The 17,975-nt window shown below is 46.6% G+C and overlaps 1 protein-coding gene across 14 annotated transcripts in view; it reads right to left on the bottom strand.

Annotated features, from left to right (window-relative positions):
* PCDH15 (protocadherin related 15) overlaps positions 1–17,975 on the bottom strand; it is a 633,986-nt gene that overhangs the window by 361,898 nt on the left and 254,113 nt on the right. For all 14 annotated transcript variants that reach the window (XM_039553538.1, XM_039553554.1, XM_039553537.1 and 11 more), the window contains exon 4: positions 11,678–11,725. The gene's annotated coding sequence lies outside the window, so the exon portion shown is untranslated. The remainder of the gene's footprint in view (positions 1–11,677; positions 11,726–17,975) is intronic.

Genomic DNA, 17,975 nt, shown 5'->3' with positions numbered 1-17,975 from the left:
TGTTCAGACAAAATGAAGGTTTATCCTAAAACCAGTGCCAGGCATCACAGCAGAGTCTCCCACCAGGGCTGGCAGAAGCATGGAAAGGATATTTTTCCAAAGGCTCTTTGTCACCTTCAGCAGGAAGGATGTCTTTACCTATTGTATTTTTTCAAGTGGTATCTGCTCACATTTTGTTTTGGTCTCCTCTGCCTTTTACATTTGAAAAACTCCTGGGAAGTCTAAAAGGAAAAAGGACAGAGGGACACATTGAATGAGATGTTAAATTAAGGCCATGCATATTCAATTTGCCTTTGTGTTGGAATTCTGGCTATTCTGTGTTTCTTCAGGAAAAAAAAAGGAGAGATTGCAGAGTTTTCTTCCTGCATAATTTTTTTCTTTTTAAAATGAATCATCTGGATGAATCCTGGTCCCGGTCCTAGAGGATGACATGTGATGGAGTTTTAACAGCAGCGAGCAGTTGCCCATTTTGAACAGATTTGGTTAAATTCTTTCACATCAATGTTTCCCACTGCCAATCACCATTCCACTGTGAAATGTCCTTCCAATGATCAGGTGCAGATGGTGTAGGAGATTCCTGAAGCTGGGATTACAGAGCTTGGATGGATTGGTTGGATTCATAGCTTGAGCAGTTTTTCACCCCTCAGAAGCTGGAGGAGTGGAGTTGCCCCTTGGGTTGATATTCTACAACCCGTAGAAACCCCAGGGTATTTAAAATTCATTTTATATGAGCAGTACTTGATATCTGATGGGTCTGTAACCCCATCTAACATCAAGTTCCGACTACAGTTTTAACACCCAAAGTGTCAGCTTTTGAGGAATTTCCATATGGATGGCAGTTGAATAATCAGAGTTTCATTTTACCTAAAGAAAGAAGTAAATAATAAACTTACAAATCTGCTATGAATTAATCCCATTTCATCCCATGACCTCTTTGTCTCTTGGGCAATCCTTTAGTGTATTCTTAGAAGTTTTTCCTTAAAACAGTTTCACCATCACCTTTGGCCATTTGGTTGTGTTCATTTACTCCTTCAATGACAGAAGTGAAACTCTTTTCCTCATACTCTCAGGAGATTGTAGTGCCCTTGGAGAAATCTTGCATTGATCCCGAAAAAGCAGAGTGGGAATCTTCATGGAATAAATTGCCTAACTCTTGGCACATGCCTGGACCCCAACTCCTCACCTACGTGATGGTGAAATTCAATTTATATATTTCTAATTCAATTTATAAATTAGCCAGAAACAAGCTACTTTATTAAATACAGTCTCACCCATGAACAGCACATTTAGGTGAAAAGACGCTGATGTGAAAAAAGTAATTTTGTTTGCAAATTTTCCTTGGAGTGAAACAGAACTGCACATGGAATTTATCCCAAGCAAATTCCTGAATGGATGTGGCACTTTGCGATATGGTTTGGTGGCAGAGCTTGGACTGGATGACCTTGGAGGGCTTTTCCAGACTTAAAGATTCTGGGATTTTTGCCATGTGGTGCCACACAGAGACCAGTTCCCGTGAGTAAAGTACAACACTGGGATGTAGCAGAAGAGTAAAACCACTTGTACACAGAGAAGGAGGAAGCAGCAACTCCAGGGGCTTTGATGGAGTTGCCTTAGCAAAAGCATCATTAAAATGTATTTTCTTTCAGCCCACCAAAGTCTTGTGGTTATCTTCCTGTCATCTCAAGAAAATTGAGCTCTGCTCATGTTTAAAGAGACCCTCCCTCTCCAGCACCGCTTTCTGCACCAAGGAGGTGCCACCAAATAGAACAAAACAGAATCCTCAAGGTTGGAAAAGATCTTTGAGATCATCAAATCCAACCGTCCACCAGCACCACCACTGAGTTCAAACCACACCATGTCCCTGAGTGCCACATCCACATGGGCTTTGAACATTTCCAGGGATGGGCACTCCACCACTGCCCTGGGCAGCCCCTTCCAGTGCTTAACAACCCTTTCCACACTGCTGCTGACCAGTTAGCTCACCCCAAAGCTTCAATCCCAACTCTCTCAGCTCCATTCCTCTGATCATCTTGGTGCCTCCTCTGGATTCGCTCCAAAATGACCACTTTGAAATCAGTTTTCCCTTTACTTTCTGTTGTCATAACAACTCTATGTCTCCTGTTTTTCTGGAGATAGACCAGATATGGCCTCTCATTTATTCCCCAGTTCCAAAGTCTCTGGAAAGTGAAACACGGTTGTGGAGGGGGGTTGGTTCAGACACTGCCAATATTACCCTGGAAAACTCATCTCCGAGGAGGCACCTCTTCATTTTCAGCTGGCCTTGACGGCAGAGGTCACAGGTTTCTCTGGAGGACAGGAATGACACACTCAGTGTATTACTCAGGCAGGAATTGAATTACTGCTCTCCCAAGCTTGGCATTTGACTTGGCTGTCAAGTACACAACATCTAATAAAAGGCACTGGGCTGTTTCACTGTGCTGACTCGCAGCTCTCAGAGGCTGGAGGAGATGGGGTTGGCTTTGCCTTGATGTTCAGGAAGGAGGCCTGCCAATAATTTTGAACCAGAAAAATAAACATGTGTTCTGTAAGGCTCTTTTCCTACAAATTTAATAGCGAGTTTCAGGGGTTGAGGTGAGAACAGGGGAAAGTTTGGATAAATGAAATGTCGGAATGTCCCAGAAGGGCCTAATGTGTATCTAGCAAATGTTCTATGCATTACACCACTTCTTTTCTGACTCTTAACAGCGGTTTCAAGGCAAGGGCTAGGAAGTGGTGGATCAGTCCTGGTAAGAGTTCCAGGTTACCTTGGGAATTAATTTTGGGTATGATCTCAATCCCTGTCTTACAGAACAACAGGCATGATGCAGAACCTGGAATCACTCACTTGGGGAAGGGACAAAGCCCAGAACACACCGCAAATAACACACAACCAGTCCAAGACAATGCTCCAGAAGAGACTGAAGAAGGAGCTGAATGCAAAGGCTTCATCCCTGAAAAGTCTGTGTCCCAGGCCAGGGCATGACAGGTAAATCCTGCAGAGGAACAGGCAGCAAAGGCAGCGCTCTTGCACCCATGAGCCATGAGCAGAGCAGGGGGAAGGGTTATCCGCCACAGCAGCAAACCTGGAGCCTTGTGCAGGCACTGCTGAGAGAGGTGAAAGGCTCCCACTTCTGCCTTCCGATGTGTACAGTTCCAGAATGTCCCATTCAAAGTCTGCTGGGATGCCAGGAGAACAGGACGCTCTGCCTCAGCTCCAGAGCAGTTTGGAACAGCTCCCAGCACAGAGCAGCCTGTGTGTGCTTAAGAACAAGGGAGTCCAAGGAATGTTTTTTTGGGAGCCCTCTCCAAGTAAGCAGTCAAGGTTTGCAGTGACCATGGAGGGTTCAGAAGCTGAGTCTTACCCAGCACCGTTTTATAAACAGTCATGTTTAAAGAAACACTGGATTAGCCACTGGTCCTTGAGGGTCAGAAGAATAGAATAAGCTGGGAAGCCTCTAAACAAAGAGTTTCATCTGCCCAGAACAGCAGTGTGGGAGTAACATTGGTGCCTTGAGAGGCTACCTAAAAACAGAGACTAGACAAGAATAAGGGAATAAAGGTAGGTATTTATTTGAAAGGCCTTCAAAGATTCCCCTGGGGAGCCAGAGGCTGCCGCCAAGATGGACCCCAAGATGGATGACAGGTCATGAGTTCTTCACACTTCTGTAAGTTTCGTTCATTTGCATATCAGGGTTAATTCTCCAATTAAAGCTTCATTTTAATGATGTAGTTTCCCCAAGCTCACTCCCCTCTTAAGATGTTGGTTTACACATTTTGGGCCTAGGACGGTCTGAGTGTCCTTGGAGAACAGGCCTGGAGAGGCTTTGTTATGTCTACCTGGCAGGAAAGAGCAGAAGTTAGCAGGCTACAAGAAACTTCAGTTACACACTGGGCAGTACAGGATTTGAAAAATATGAAAGTTAAAACCCAAGGCATCAACATCCTGCCCATATCTCCAAAAAGAAGATCTGTTAATGGGCAGATGGAGAATTATAGAGCACAAGGTTGTTCAGTAGGGCCATTTTGCCATTCTACCTCTTCTCCTGAGGGACAGCTCCCATCTCTGCTCTGGGAGCTGGGGATGGGCCAGGGCAGGCTCAGGCTGGAGATCAGGGAAAGGTGCTTCCCCCAGAGGCTGCCGGGCACTGCCCAGGCTCCCCAGGGAATGGGCACGGCCCCGAGGCTGCCAGAGCTCCAGGAGCGTTTGGACAGCGCTGCCAGGGATGCCCAGGGTGGGGCTGTTGGGGTGTCTGTGCAGGGCCAGGGGATGGATCCATGATCCCTGTGGGTCCCTCCCAACTCAGGATATCCCATGATAATACATCAACCCGCTTCTGCCCAGACCAAATTCCTCAAGATTTTGGAAGCAGCTTTGGCTAAACCAAGAACAAGGAGTGTGGGCAGCCGTTGCTGTTGTGGCCAGAGCCAACCACTCAGAACCATGGATGAGATCCAGGGTCTTCAAAGGAAGAAATAAAGGAAAAAAAACCAACCCAAACCTTCATTTTTCTCACTTCTCTGTATCAGATGCTTGCACATCTCGATTAGAATTCAGGATGACTCATATTCCACAGCCCTTCTAATCCCTAAAACACTACCACCACACATAGTTGCTTGCAAAGATGCTCTAAGGCATAGTGAGCAAACTCCCTGATAGGAATTTTCTTTCTCTTTATTCAAATAAATTTTAACTCTTTTCCTTTTCAGACCACCAGACTGATACATAACAGCAGCCACTATTTAAATTAGGCAGTGATGGTGCGTTTCTGTGATGTCCTGTCCATTATTTTATATTAAACTGAGAAAAAGTGGACTCTTATCACAACTATTGAAAGTGGTTTTCCTTCCCTGTCGATTTACATCCAAATAACCAACTTATCAACCTTGCAAATGTCAACCTGCACTGAGGCAAGGAGCTGTGAAGTTCTTAAGCAGACACTCTCCTTGGGACTGAAAGGTCAGTGTGCATGTTATTTATTCTTCCCAGGGAAAGGTTCTACTCTTAGGTCAGGGAAGGCTTTTACACCGTCCACAGAAATAATAATGGAAGGTTTTAACCAAGAAAAGACCGGCCCCAGCCTAAATCAAAAATGAATCTTCAGAAGGATTCATTTCTTTAACATACAGACAGAAATATATCCAGAGAATAAAATCAGGTATGGAAGAGCATCGTCCTCCAAGGAATGCCCAGGCACAAGCCCAGGTTTGGATTCTATTCCTCTTGGGGGAGTCAAAGCTGCCAAATCCCTTCTGACTTCCACACGGGAATCTCTCTTACTGGCACCTCTTTTCCACCAATTTTAAATACCCTTGAAAACCATCCTGTCCTGGTTTTGGCTGGGATAAACCACAACACCAACTTGTATTTCTTTGTTCCGCTCCTCTTCTTGGAAACCCCAATAAGCACTAATTTTAGAATGAAGTGACATTATGGCAAAGGCAATCCTGCTGCCTGGCTGGCTCCCACTGCCATGACCAACAGTGCAACCAACATTTTGTTCCTTATGGCATTGTTTTAATGCAGGGAATGGAGATCCTGGTGAAAATAAGGAAAATTTGTGGCTGGAGAAATCAAGCTCCTGGGTTACTTGGGGAGACAGATGCAATAAGAAAACAGCACTGCATTAAAACACCATTTTTAATGTGCCAAAACCACTGCTTTGAGGGGAGGGATAGCAGCAATGCAGCTCCTGCAGCAAAATTTATCAAAATAATCCTAATTTCTGAAGAATAAAGTCATTATTGTTGTCACAAAGGATCAGCCTTGCCCTTAAGATTCCTTGAACACACTGCTCTGGCTTCTAACACAGCAGCACAAGGGAAGTCTGAGAACATCTTAGAATCACTAAGGTTGGAAAAGACCTTCAAGATCATCAGATCCAACCACCAACCAGCACCACCACCATGTTCTCCACTAACCATGTCCCCAAGTGCCACATGCACATGTTTTTGGAACACCTCCAGGCATGGGGACTCCAACACCTCCCTGGGCAGCCCCTGCCAAGGCCTGAGCACCCTTTCCATGCAGAAATTCCTGCTGCTGTCCAAGCTGAGCCTCCCCTGGCCCAGCCTGAGGCCGTTTCCCCTTGTCCTGTCCCTGTTCCCTGGCAGCAGAGCCCGACCCCCCCGGCTGCCCCCTCCTGTCAGGGAGATGTGCAGAGTGGGAATGTCTGATTCCCAGATCACCCAAGTTGCCAGAAGCCAGAGACCAAAAAGGTACAGCCTTTTATTTAATCAAATCACTTCAACGATGCATCACACATTTTATAGAACCCATTTTTTAAGAAGCCAGGCAAATTCCCCAGACACAAGGCTTCACTAACAAGCTGAAGTTGTTTAAAATAATTTCTTCACTTTGGTTTTTAGCATAAGGAAGTGCAAAGCCTTCTCCTCTGTTAATTAATGTGAAGTCGTTGGTTTATGACACACTTTTGCCAGCAACTTCCCTCTTGCATCAAGCCCCTATCAGGATGTTTATCGGGAAGCATTTATTTAATAACATGGGGCTTTAAATTGGTTCCTTTAATGACAGTATTTCACCCGTGGTGTGTGAGAGCTGGAACACAACATATACAGATATTTTCTTGGTAATGTGTAACTGCAGAGCTGGCATGCAAAAAAACAAGCGAGGCATTAAGGGAATGGAAAATAAGGCAGAAATCACAGAACCACTCACGGTTTGGGTTGGACAGGGCCTTAAAGCCCATCCAGTACCACCCCTGCTATGGGCAGGGACACTTTCCATCATCCCAGATGGCTCCAAGCCCCAGTGTCCAGCCTGGCCTTGGACACTGCCAGGGATCCAGGGGCAGCCCCAGCTTCTCTGGGCACCCTGTGCCATGGCCTGCCCACCCTCCCAGGGAGGATTCCCCCAGACTGTGCTCTTATCTGGGATTGTCCAGACCCAGCGGCAGCAACATCACTTGGCCTTGTTAAACCTCATGAGATTCCCATGGGCCACTTCCCAAGCTCGTCCAGGCCCCTCTGGATGACCCTGTCCTTGGGCTGTGTCACTGCACCCTCAGCTCCATGTCTCCTGCACGGCTGCTGAGGGTGCTCTTGATTTTCCGTGGATTTTGTGTGGAAGGGGTTACAGAACTGGATTTCCAGCTCGTGGTGGCAACAGGCACGCCCTTGGGCTGAAAGGAAGAGATGGACAGCCCTGCAAGCAACACAGAGACTTTTTTTTTGGAGAGGGGTAAAAGCTACACAAAGACTGAGAAGTTGCATTCCCATTCAAAAGAGGGGTCACTGCATTTGCTGGGAAAACCACGATTTCATCCGTCCTCAGCCAAGGCTCCTGGTCCTCCATGTCCAAAGCTAAATTATTTCTCTCCTCAGAGCAGGACAGCAGGCAATTGGGACACACAAAGTTTCACCCTTTCCTTCTCACAGTTGTCCTCTGTTTCCCAACCAGCACAATCTCCCTGTCAGTGTGGGGGTCTTTCCAAGGGAACACTGTCTTGGTTGTTGCTTGGACATTAAATTCTCCTGAGTCTTGTGGATGGTTTCTTAAAATCAGCAATCCCTGAACAGTTTGGATGGGTGGCTTAGCAAAAGCACTTTCCCTCTGCTGCCACTGAGGTCACCTGGGGCTTGGTGGGACACACATCTTTTATCACTTCATACACTCAAACATGCAGTGTCCTTTGATATTCTCTCCTTTGCCTTTATTTATCTCCAAAATAGGCCAAGGAACTCCTGTGGGATGGAGCATCCCTGAACTAACTCTTGGACAGCACCAGGGAGATTAAAATCACTGTTCAAACAACCAATTCTGCAAAGTCTTTGCTCTTTCCTGGAATCCTGACATTCCTTTTGTCCTGGAGGTTCTGACTCCCTCTCAGCTGATCCCACTGCAGGCTGCTCCATCCCTCCCAACCCCTCTGCGATGCAGGGACTGTCTGTCTGCTGCTCTGAACAATCCAGAATATGTTACACATCTCCTGCATTATTTATACTGGCTACTTACAAGTTGATTTTTATTTATTTAAAGTTTCCATCTGTAGGTTCTGGCTCTCTTTCAAAATCTCCCCCTTTCCACCATGTTCTAATGGATATCTGTTCTCTGGGAACATCTGTCCTTTAGGCCCCTGTTAGATGTAACAGTGACACCATTTTCCATCTTATCACATGCACACAGTTTTCTGTTTGTTTTTTAAATCCCCACAATGTTACAGCTTCCTTTTGTCGTAAACCTTGCAGCTCACACACTTCCTTAACAAAAAGGATTTCTATTTTTCAGGCCCTGCTATGAAATGTCCAGAACTAAAGATAACATGGAACAGGGTGCCCAGAGAAGCTGGGGCTGCCCCTGGATCCCTGGCAGTGTCCAAGGCCAGGCTGGACATTGGGGCTTGGAGCAGCCTGGGGTAGTGGAAGGTCTCCCTGCCCATGGCAGGGGATGGAATGGGATGGGCTTTGAAGTCCTTTCCAACCCAAACCATTCTGGGATGATTCCTTGATGATGATTCTGGGAGAGGCATCTTTTGTATTTTACAGCTCTTGGCCAGTGAGTGGCAATGCCCAGCTCAGCACTCATCACCCGAGGGTGGGATTTTTGTCTTTTTCCCTTTGCATCCACCTCCAGGGGATTTCACCTGCCACAGCCTTACCCAGCAGTTAATTCTGCCTCAATCCTTCTGCAGTTTTCCACAGTCAGCACTCGGCTTCAGTGCTCTGGAGAAAGCACCGGCAGCACACGCCATGTCTTTCGCAGCTCATTTACCAGTTGAGTATCACAGGTTTGTGCAGATTCCTTGGAGACTCTGCTGCTGTCATCCTCTCACTCAGGAAACTGCTCAGTTTCTCCAGCCTTCTGTTTCCTATCTTTTGACCAATTTTTTCACTGATCTGTAGAGCATTCCTTTTCTTTCTCATCCTTTTGGCTTTAATCCCACATCCTCAGAGGGTCGGACACAGAGCACAGCACACTTGTGATGATCATACTCCTGTTTCACTGATGAGGACCCATTTCGGGGTTCATTTGGTCCTTTTAACCATCATCTTGGTATCACTCTGGGGGTGCTACTCTGCAGATTTCCCATCCCTGGAAGTGTCCAAAGCCAGGTTGGACAGGGCTTGGAGCAGCCTGGGAGAGTGGAAGGTGGCAGGGGGGCTGGAACTAGAAGAGCTTTAAGGTCTCTTCCAACCTAAACCATTCTGGGATTCTATGATAAAATGCCCCCTCTTTTTCCTCTTTCTCAGTAGTTTTAGGATTCTTCACCTAGAGGGAAGACTGCTGAGTGATGCCCCTGTGTCAGCAAACCTTCCAGTGACCCTGAATTCCTCCAGGAAGCTTCCTTTGAGGACACCAAGCCCTTGTCCTGGTCCCCACACTGCCAGTGCCTCCTAAGGCAGGTGTCAGTGTATTTTGATGCACACTTTAGGAAGCCGGACCCCCACACTGCGTGCTGGTTCTCCTGCGAGGTGGGGTGAGCACTGATGGCGCCAGTTTGCCTCTGTACAAGGCTGAGGTGCCCCACAGTCAGATCGTGCTGAATTCCTCCCTCCTGTAGCCAGAACTGCACAGCTTGATCCCCCAGCCACCTCCTGGAGCTCCCCTTGGGAGGGCTCTGCCTCCAGCTCTGTCCCTGTGGCTGAGCTGCTGCAGCTCCCCCACCCCAGCGGAGGTTTCCTACCTCAAGGAACAGGACTGCTCACTTAGAGCCCGAGATCCACCCTGGCTTGGTTCCATTTTCTGGTTTGTTTGGGGATTTTTGGAGGGGAGGAGGCAGATGGGCTGCTTTCATGAAAATCAGTTCCAAGGCTGCTACAATAACCTACTTCTTGCTAGTCTGGCACCTTCCTCCTACTCCTCAGGCAAGGTTGGATTCACACCTGCAGCCAATTCAAACTCGATGGAATCAGGTTCAGAACTTGATATTTCAGATCTAAAATTTTATTTATTCTGCCTTTATTACATACCTAGGCTCTGAACTATTTAGAGTAAATCACAGCTCTGGGAGGAACAGGTTTCCTGGCAAATTCTGGAGTTGTGAAAGCTTCAGCTACATGCTACGACCAAACACTTTCCCTAAAAAAAAAGTTGAACTTCCATACGCTGAAACTCTTGTTTTGTTTACAGCAGCCCCCCTGCTCTTAGTCCCTAACACAATGGCTTATGATTATTAAATTTTCTGCTGCATTTGTTCTACTAATCCACACAGTCAACAAAATTCTTTTGTGTAATTCTTGTGTCCTTCACAGCACTACAGGAGCTTCAAAACCTGGATCAAAGACCTTGACCAAAGTCACTAAAGAAGTGTTAGGGAGGGCTGCTCATGAGACCTGTCCCTCAGGAATGCTTCTGATTCCTCCCCTGCACCTGGAGCTTACCTCATTCTGTCCCAGTCCCCCTTTTTCCCAGCTCCTTATCTGCCTTAGCCAGCTCCTTATAATTCCTGTATTAATCTGCGCCATCTCCGCTTTCAATAATAATTTCCTCTGGGAACTGCACTGAATAAATGCTGCCTATAAATCCAGAGAGCTTAAGCCCCCTGCATCTCTGTAGTGTGAGATGTTCACTGGCTCAGCAAAAAAGAACCAGCCTGGTACTCAGATAAAATCACCTGCTGAGCAGAATTTTCCCTTTTATCCCACTTTTCACTCAGGATCTTCTGGATTACTCTCTGTTCCAAACCTGACCCAAGAAATCAGCAGATCTGCATGGACTTCCCGGGATCTCTTTTTGCCCAGTGTTCTCACATCAGAATGCATTATTCCCAGATGGAAATAAACATGAAAGGTTTTTGCTAGGGACCGGAGATAACGATCAGAAAAGTAATGGATTCACTTTCTCCAAAGGAAGTCACTAACAAAAGCAAGAGCTTTGCTATGCTTTAGCCAAATAAATCATGCAGACTCAGCAACAAAAAATCCCAACAAAAAGGAGAATTGGATTTGCAGGATGATTTTCCAGCTCCCTCCTTTGACAGCAACATTAAACTGATGTGGATGTAGAAGGGGAATGGAAATCTTGCCCTGACAATTGCTGTGGCAAGAATTAGTTCCCGCCATTCGAGAACAACTGCTCCATATTGCTCATCAAGGTTTGAATCTTTATCTGAATTTTTCCTAGGAAAGAAATGACTTTTCCTTCATTGCAGTTTACATTGGAACCTGAGTTCAGTGGCCAGGAAAAGGAACCTGCCACATTTCCTCCTCCTCCTCCTCCCCTCCTGCCAGAATTCCACAAGTGGAAACACGACTTGAAGGGAGATAATCCTGGTCATGAGATGTGCATTCCCAACAAAACCAAACCTCTTTTCCCTGTGGTCCAGCAGAGCTGCGGAGCTGATTTCTATCTTGTCATTCCAATCAACAAATTCTCGGTGCCACAGAGCAGCCAGCATTCCAGAGGGACACGTTTTTCATCCTTTCCCCACCACATTTTTGGAGTTAATATTTCAAAGACATGACCTTCATCATGGAAGCATGGTTCTCATTGTGTGTCTGTACAGACATCCTAAAACATTCCTGAATTCAACACCAGGAAACAAGGGAAAAAAAATAATGTTGTTTTCAGGAAGTGCAGTGGACAAATTGGCAAATGAAAACCATCCAGAGGTGAACTCAGCCTCGAGGAATACAGGTTATTACAAATTATTCGAGAGAGGATTTTGGGAATCATTTCCAGCAAAAACATGCCCATATTAAAAGGGAATTACCACAGTACCTTAACTGCACTTCTCAGCCATAGCTGTGGAGATTATATGTTGATCACCTGGAAAACATAAAATAGAAGATTAATGATGTTGTTCATATCTTAATTGCTGATTAAGAAGAGCAACTAATCTCACACGTTTTCCTTTGTTTAAATAGTTTTCACTTCCCAAACAAACAGAGAAGAGCAGAACACACAGCTTTCAATATCTGCTATTTTATTCCTGATAAAGGCAGCTTCAAATAAGAAAAATAACAAGAAAACACTGCCTGAGGTTTTCATTAAAGTACTTTACATATTTTCATGAAGGCTGTCAACTCAGAAACCAAGGAGAAATTCATAACAAGTTTTATCCTTCTAAAATACCCACCCTAAAACACATCAGGCACTTATCTGTAATTTGTTTCGACTCAAATATATTCGCTGCCCTTCCCCAAGATGAAATATTCAACAGGAAATTCTCTGACTGGCTCTTTCCAGCTCCTTTTTCCCGTGTGCCTGTGAGTTATCCCAGGGATGGACAACACAACAGGGGGCTGCAGGGCTATTTGGGGGCTGCTTCTCCAGTGTTTATCCAACTGAGACAGTGCCATGGGGGAATTCAGGAAAATTCAAGAGGCATTTGGGCCTCCAGGCATGGATTGGCTTGGAGGTTTCCCCTTTCTCCCAGCGCCAAAGGGAAACACAGGGCGGAGACCCCAGCGCTCCAAATGGGGAGGGAGAGACCCAGGATAGAGGGAGGCACCTTGAAACTTGTTATTGGGGGGCTTAAAAATCAAATTGCTCAGGTGCTGGGCTCATTTCACCTCTTGCTTTTGGGAAAATCCAGGTCCTTATAAACACATCCAATTCCTTCCCAATCTCCCATCCATCCCTGCCCTCTGGCACTGGGAAGCCATTCCCTGTGTCCTGTCTCTCCATCCCTTGTCCCCAGTCCCTCTCCAGCTCTCCTGGAGCCCCTTTAGGCTCTGGAATGGACTTGGAGTTGCCTCTGGAGCCTTCTCTTCTCCCACTCTGTTTAAAGCAGAGAACAGGAATTCTTTCAGGAGGAAGGTTCAGCAATATGTTTCTATGCTGGAAACATTTATTTTTCTTTTTTAAAATATATTAGAACTGTTGGATGTCTTCAGAAATCCAAACAAATGTCTGCTGTAATGAACTGCGTGTTGTCTATCCCTTATTTTCATCCAGTTGTACTGGTTTTTTTGTTTTTGTAGATATATTTATATATAGAAGAGATAAATGATTTGGTCAGGCAGACCTGGGAAAAGCGATGCACTCCCACACACATCTGGTGTCTTGTTAATGAAGCTTTACCCATTTTTACTCAGTTAAATTCTGAAGGCCAATAAAATACCTTCTTGTTTCCCCGTATGGAATATTTTGTTGGAAGTCAACACAACATCCATGTATTTCCCCAAATTTCTGTCAGCCTTCAAAGCTGGGAGTTATCTCCTAAATCTGACTGCCCAATGTGCTGTGGATTTATTCCACCCCTGAACAAGGCAGCAGTTTGGGTTATTGCAAAGCAATCCCCGTGTGCCTAAAATTCCCTATTTCTGCTTGGAGAGTATGGCAAGCTGGCTAATTCCAATGGAATGTGGGTGCTGTGCTGTCCAGCCTGGAGAGGAGAAGGCTCCAGGGAGAACTTAGAGCCTCTTCCAGTACCTAAAGGGGCTCCAGGAGAGCTGGAGAGGGACTGGGGACAAGGGGAGGGCCAGGACACAGGGAATGGCTTCCCAGTGCCAGAGGGCAGGGCTGGATGGGATCTTGGGAAGGAATTGTTCCCTGGGAGGGTGGTGGCAGGCCCTGGCACAGGGTGCCCAGAGCAGCTGGGGCTGCCCCTGGATCCTGGCAGTGTCCAAGGCCAGGCTGGACATTGGGGCTTGAAGCAGCCTGGGACAGTGGGAGGTGTCCCTGCCCATGGCAGGGGTGGGGATGGGAGGTCTTTAAGGTCCTTTCCAAAATTGAGGATGGGAGGAAAACTGCTCTGGGCTATGTGAAACACAGGCATGTTCTGCCAGCAGTGTGGTCACCTCTGGATTCCACATCCCACTAAAAGAATTCCATATTCTACGCCCAAAAATCCACACCGCTGAGGCTGCAATTGCTTCGCCCAGAGAATTCCCAATCCCTCAGGCGTGGAGGAGAGGGAGAGGGTCGAAATGAATTGCACTGCCACGAGAACAGAGTTTCCTCCTTGCTTTACTCAGAGATTAATGCCCATTGTCAGCAGCTTTTATGATAAATTATCGTCATTGTGAATTTTGGAAATGAAGATGCATCATGCTGTGTGTTGTTCACACACTGCAGAACACTTCTCCTCTAATCAGCAAGGGCTTGGAGTTCCGGAGATTGTTTTGCAGGAAAAAAAATTGGCTGTTTGGATGGGAATTGGTTTGGATTTCAATGTTGTAAATAGAGCCAGAGACTTCAATTCTGAGTTTCACTGGAAGGTGACGACAGAACCTTGGGCTGTGGCTGTTCCATCAGCCTGGGCTTCGGTGTGACAGGAGCAGGCAAAAGCAAGAGCTGCTGGATCCACTTCATCCACACTGTCTACAATTTTGGGGTTTACTTTGGATTTTACACTATCCCTGGGAAGGATCAGTCACCCCGTTGGACTCTTAAACCCTGTTAGTGGAAGCAGAGCATTTGATACCCACTGGACACCAAATTTGCTTTAGGTTCCTCATCCACATGCACAAAACCACACGGAATCGACCCAAAATTCAATGAACAAGAATAAGCACCAATGGCAGTAGAACCATTGTAAGATATTGTGCTCACTACCTGCATATTCCAGGCTGAAATTAAAGAATAACTTCATTTCTACAGTTGGTGAGTGCCTGAATAAACAACTCCCATCGTTAAATCTGTAGCATTATTTTGGTGCATTGCTAAAATTCTCATTTTTGAGGACAGCCTTCTCCTTCTTAAAGGCCTTGGAGATGATTAAAGGGATGGAAAGGCTGGGAGAGCTGGTATTGTTCAGCCTGGAGAGCAGAAGGCTCCAGGGAGAGCTCAGAGCCCCTTGCAGGGCCTAAAGGGGCTCCAGGAGACATGGAGAGGGACTCAGGACAAGGGACAGAAGGACAGGACACAGGGAATGGCTTCCCACTGCCAGAGGGCAGGGCTGGATGGGATATTGGGAAGGAATTGTTCCCTGGGAGGGTGGGCAGGCCCTGGCACAGGGTGCCCAGAGCAGCTGGGGCTGCCCCTGGATCCCTGGCAGTGCCCAAGGCCAGGTTGGACACTGGGGCTTGGAGCAGTCTGGGACAGTAGGAGGTGTCCCTGCCCATGGAACTGGAAGAGCTTTGATGTCCCTTCCAACACAAACCATTCCATGTTTCTGTGATTAAAATAGTGGGGTTAGGAATTGGATTATGGGAGTGGGGTGAGAGGTGGGGATGAGGTTTAGGTTTAAAGTCAGGGCTCCAGGTTTTTGGTGGTTACACCTCTCAAAAGAGGCCCTGCAAGCCCCTTCCCAGTCTGACCCCACCTGAACCCCCCTGACCTCCCCAGGTACCATTAGTTGGGAATTTAGAAGAAGATCACCTTCATTAATTTCTTGGCCCTGTTCTGTTTATTTCTGCCCAAAGTTTACCTTTTCTCCCCAGCATGAGGTTTTCACTCGGCTTACTCTCCACCAAAAGAAGTAACTCATGTAAGCGCTCAGGAATGTTAAAAACCAGCATGAAGAGCAGTGTTATCTCAGCTAAGGAAAGCAAATTCATACTTCTAATGAAGCAAGAGTCCTAAATCTTTCCTGCAGCTTTGAAAATTACCCTCTTTATTTTAATTAAGCCAGTGTTACCTGTAACGATGCTTACACTGTGTACATTTTCCTACACCACCCCCCAGCAAACTCCATCTCTGCACTTCTCTCAGTGGCTGATCTGGCATTTTGATGCAGAATTTTAGAAACTTTTATCCCTAACTCAAGAAATTAAAGAATACTGATCAGATCTTGAAATAGTCACAGAATCTGCTTTCTGCAAAGACCAATCACTCCTTTTTTTTGCTGCTTGCAAGGCACATTCATGCACCAAAATTGGTTGGGGTGGGGGCAGCAGAATTCTTTTGCTTTCAAGATTTTTTCTCCTCATCTGCGACAAAAAAACAGGGTTTGATTTTGCCTGAAAAGTGTGCAAAGTTTTCAGCAGAAAAAATACAAGTGCAACTATATCCTCTAGAACTAATACAACTCATCTGCTCCAGGTTTGAGTTACAAATATGCACTCATTTACTGGTAAAATGTCCAGGTTTTGTTCCTAGAATCTCTTGGAAAAGAGCCATCTTCCAAAAAGCCTCCATCAAATACTACAAATATGTAAAGGCTACTACCCTGGCATTTTTATGAAAAGTTTTCTTGTCAAGTTGGAGCCATGAAAATCTGATTTACTGCCAACTTTTTTGTGGAAAATCAACGCAGTCATGTTTTTCTTGGCAATGGGAAGTAAGCTTGAGTCAAAGGAAGATTTGTTTTAGCATTATTTCATGTTTTCTGAATACATTTCATATATATTTATGTCTGCCTCTGTTTCTGCTGCACGGAAATGCTGCTCTCACCCAGCTGGTGGAACTTGCTTGGCTGCACATGGGAACAGCGATCGAATTCCAAAATGAAAATCCGAGTTCTCTATTTTTCTTCTGTGCTCTGTGCCACACAAACTCACAACTGCACCCAAAGTGTATTTAAGGAATTTACTGCTTATGATAAAATTAAACCTCCAAAGTAGTTTTAAAAAGATTTAGGGATCTTTTCCTAAGGGCAGGTTGCTCAAAATTCCGCAGTGCCTTGGAAAATGTTTGGTTTTAGGGATTTCAAGCTGCTCAAGGTAGAACCTAAGAGTCCAGTGCAGCATTCTGATAAATCAGAGCAGAAAATGGAATTCAATAAGGCACTGAACTTTCCAGATTTTTGAAAACTCGATGTGTGGGAGGTTCATAACCCACCCAACAGATGACAGGGATCCTCTGCTGCAAGATGTCGAGTGTGACAGCCTGGCCAGGAGCTGAGAATTCCAACAAGTGAGGATTTCAACTGGTTTGTAGAACCCCAGAAAGATTTGGGTTGGAAGGGACCTAAAAGACCATCCAGTGCCACCCCCACCTGGCCTTGGACGCTGCCAGGGATCCAGGGGCAGCCCCAGCTGCTCTGGGCACCCTGTGCCAGGGCCTGCCCACCCTGCCAGGGAACAATTCCTTCCCAATATCCCATCCATCTCTGCCCTCTGGCACTGGGAAGCCATTCCCTGTGTCCTGGCCCTCCACCCCTTGTCCCCAGTCCCTCTCCAGCTCTCCTGGAGCCCCTTTAGGTACTGGAAGAGGTTCTGAGTTGTCCCCAGAGCTTCTCTTCTCCAGATGAACACTCCCATCCCTGGAATGTGGTGTGCAGGTAGCACAGGGGCACTGCCGTGTTCCTCCCCATCATATTCCTTTTGGAAGATGTCTTAAAGCACAAAAGAAATGGGTCCTCCAACAAGGAGCATCCCAGTGGTTTGACATGAGGAGAAATGTAAAAAGTACCTTTTCTCTGGCTAATTCAGGCTGCAGTGGCTTTAGCTCTCTTAGTCCTGACTTCCTTCTAAACGCAGAAAATCGGTGCCAGCCCTCTGCTCTGAAATGCTCTTATGCATCAGGAAGCTGGAGAGAAACCCAAGGAGAGGCAGAACTCATGGATCTGTCCTCAGCAGTTCCAGCTCCGCCAAGTGCCCAGCTGGCAGTACCCACGCGTGTGGGGTCCCTGCCCACGGCCAGCTGCTCCTCACTCTGTTCTGGCCAGGCTCCCACTCCCCCAGCCCTGCTGGGAGCATGGACCACGGAGTGCTCCGCAGTCTGTTGCCATCACAGCCAAATGAGTGGAAGGGCCGGGTTCATTTGGCGAGAAACCCCTGGAAGCTCCACAGCTGTGGCGTTTGGGGAGGTGTGAAGGCAGGGACAGTGGTGGGGAACAGCACGCTGTCCTTCTTGGCACAGACAGGGAGAAACTGGGAACAGCCTTTCCAGTCTGGAAAGATGGGGCACCTAACTCCAATGTGCATTTCCAGTCTCAGTCCTCAGGGGAATTCAGGTCTGCACCTAAAGGATGCAGGGTTCAGTCAGATCCACGTTGCTGCAGTTACAAACTGACAGCGAGAGGCACCAAATGCAAAACGCACACGGGACAGGAAAGGAATTTATCTGTGCAAACTGATGGATGCAAATGGAGCTGCAGCTGCTCCTGGGCCATAAACACAACGTTGTGCTTTCAGCCACAAGCTGGGCTCAACCAGCATGTGGATGTTCCCAGACACAATCCCTCACT

The sequence above is a fragment of the Corvus cornix genome, chromosome 6 (assembly GCF_000738735.6).
Source record: "Corvus cornix cornix isolate S_Up_H32 chromosome 6, ASM73873v5, whole genome shotgun sequence".
NCBI lineage: Eukaryota > Metazoa > Chordata > Aves > Passeriformes > Corvidae > Corvus > Corvus cornix.
The sequence above is the reverse complement of the archived record's forward strand: the minus strand, read 5'-3'. Positions and strand labels throughout refer to the sequence as shown.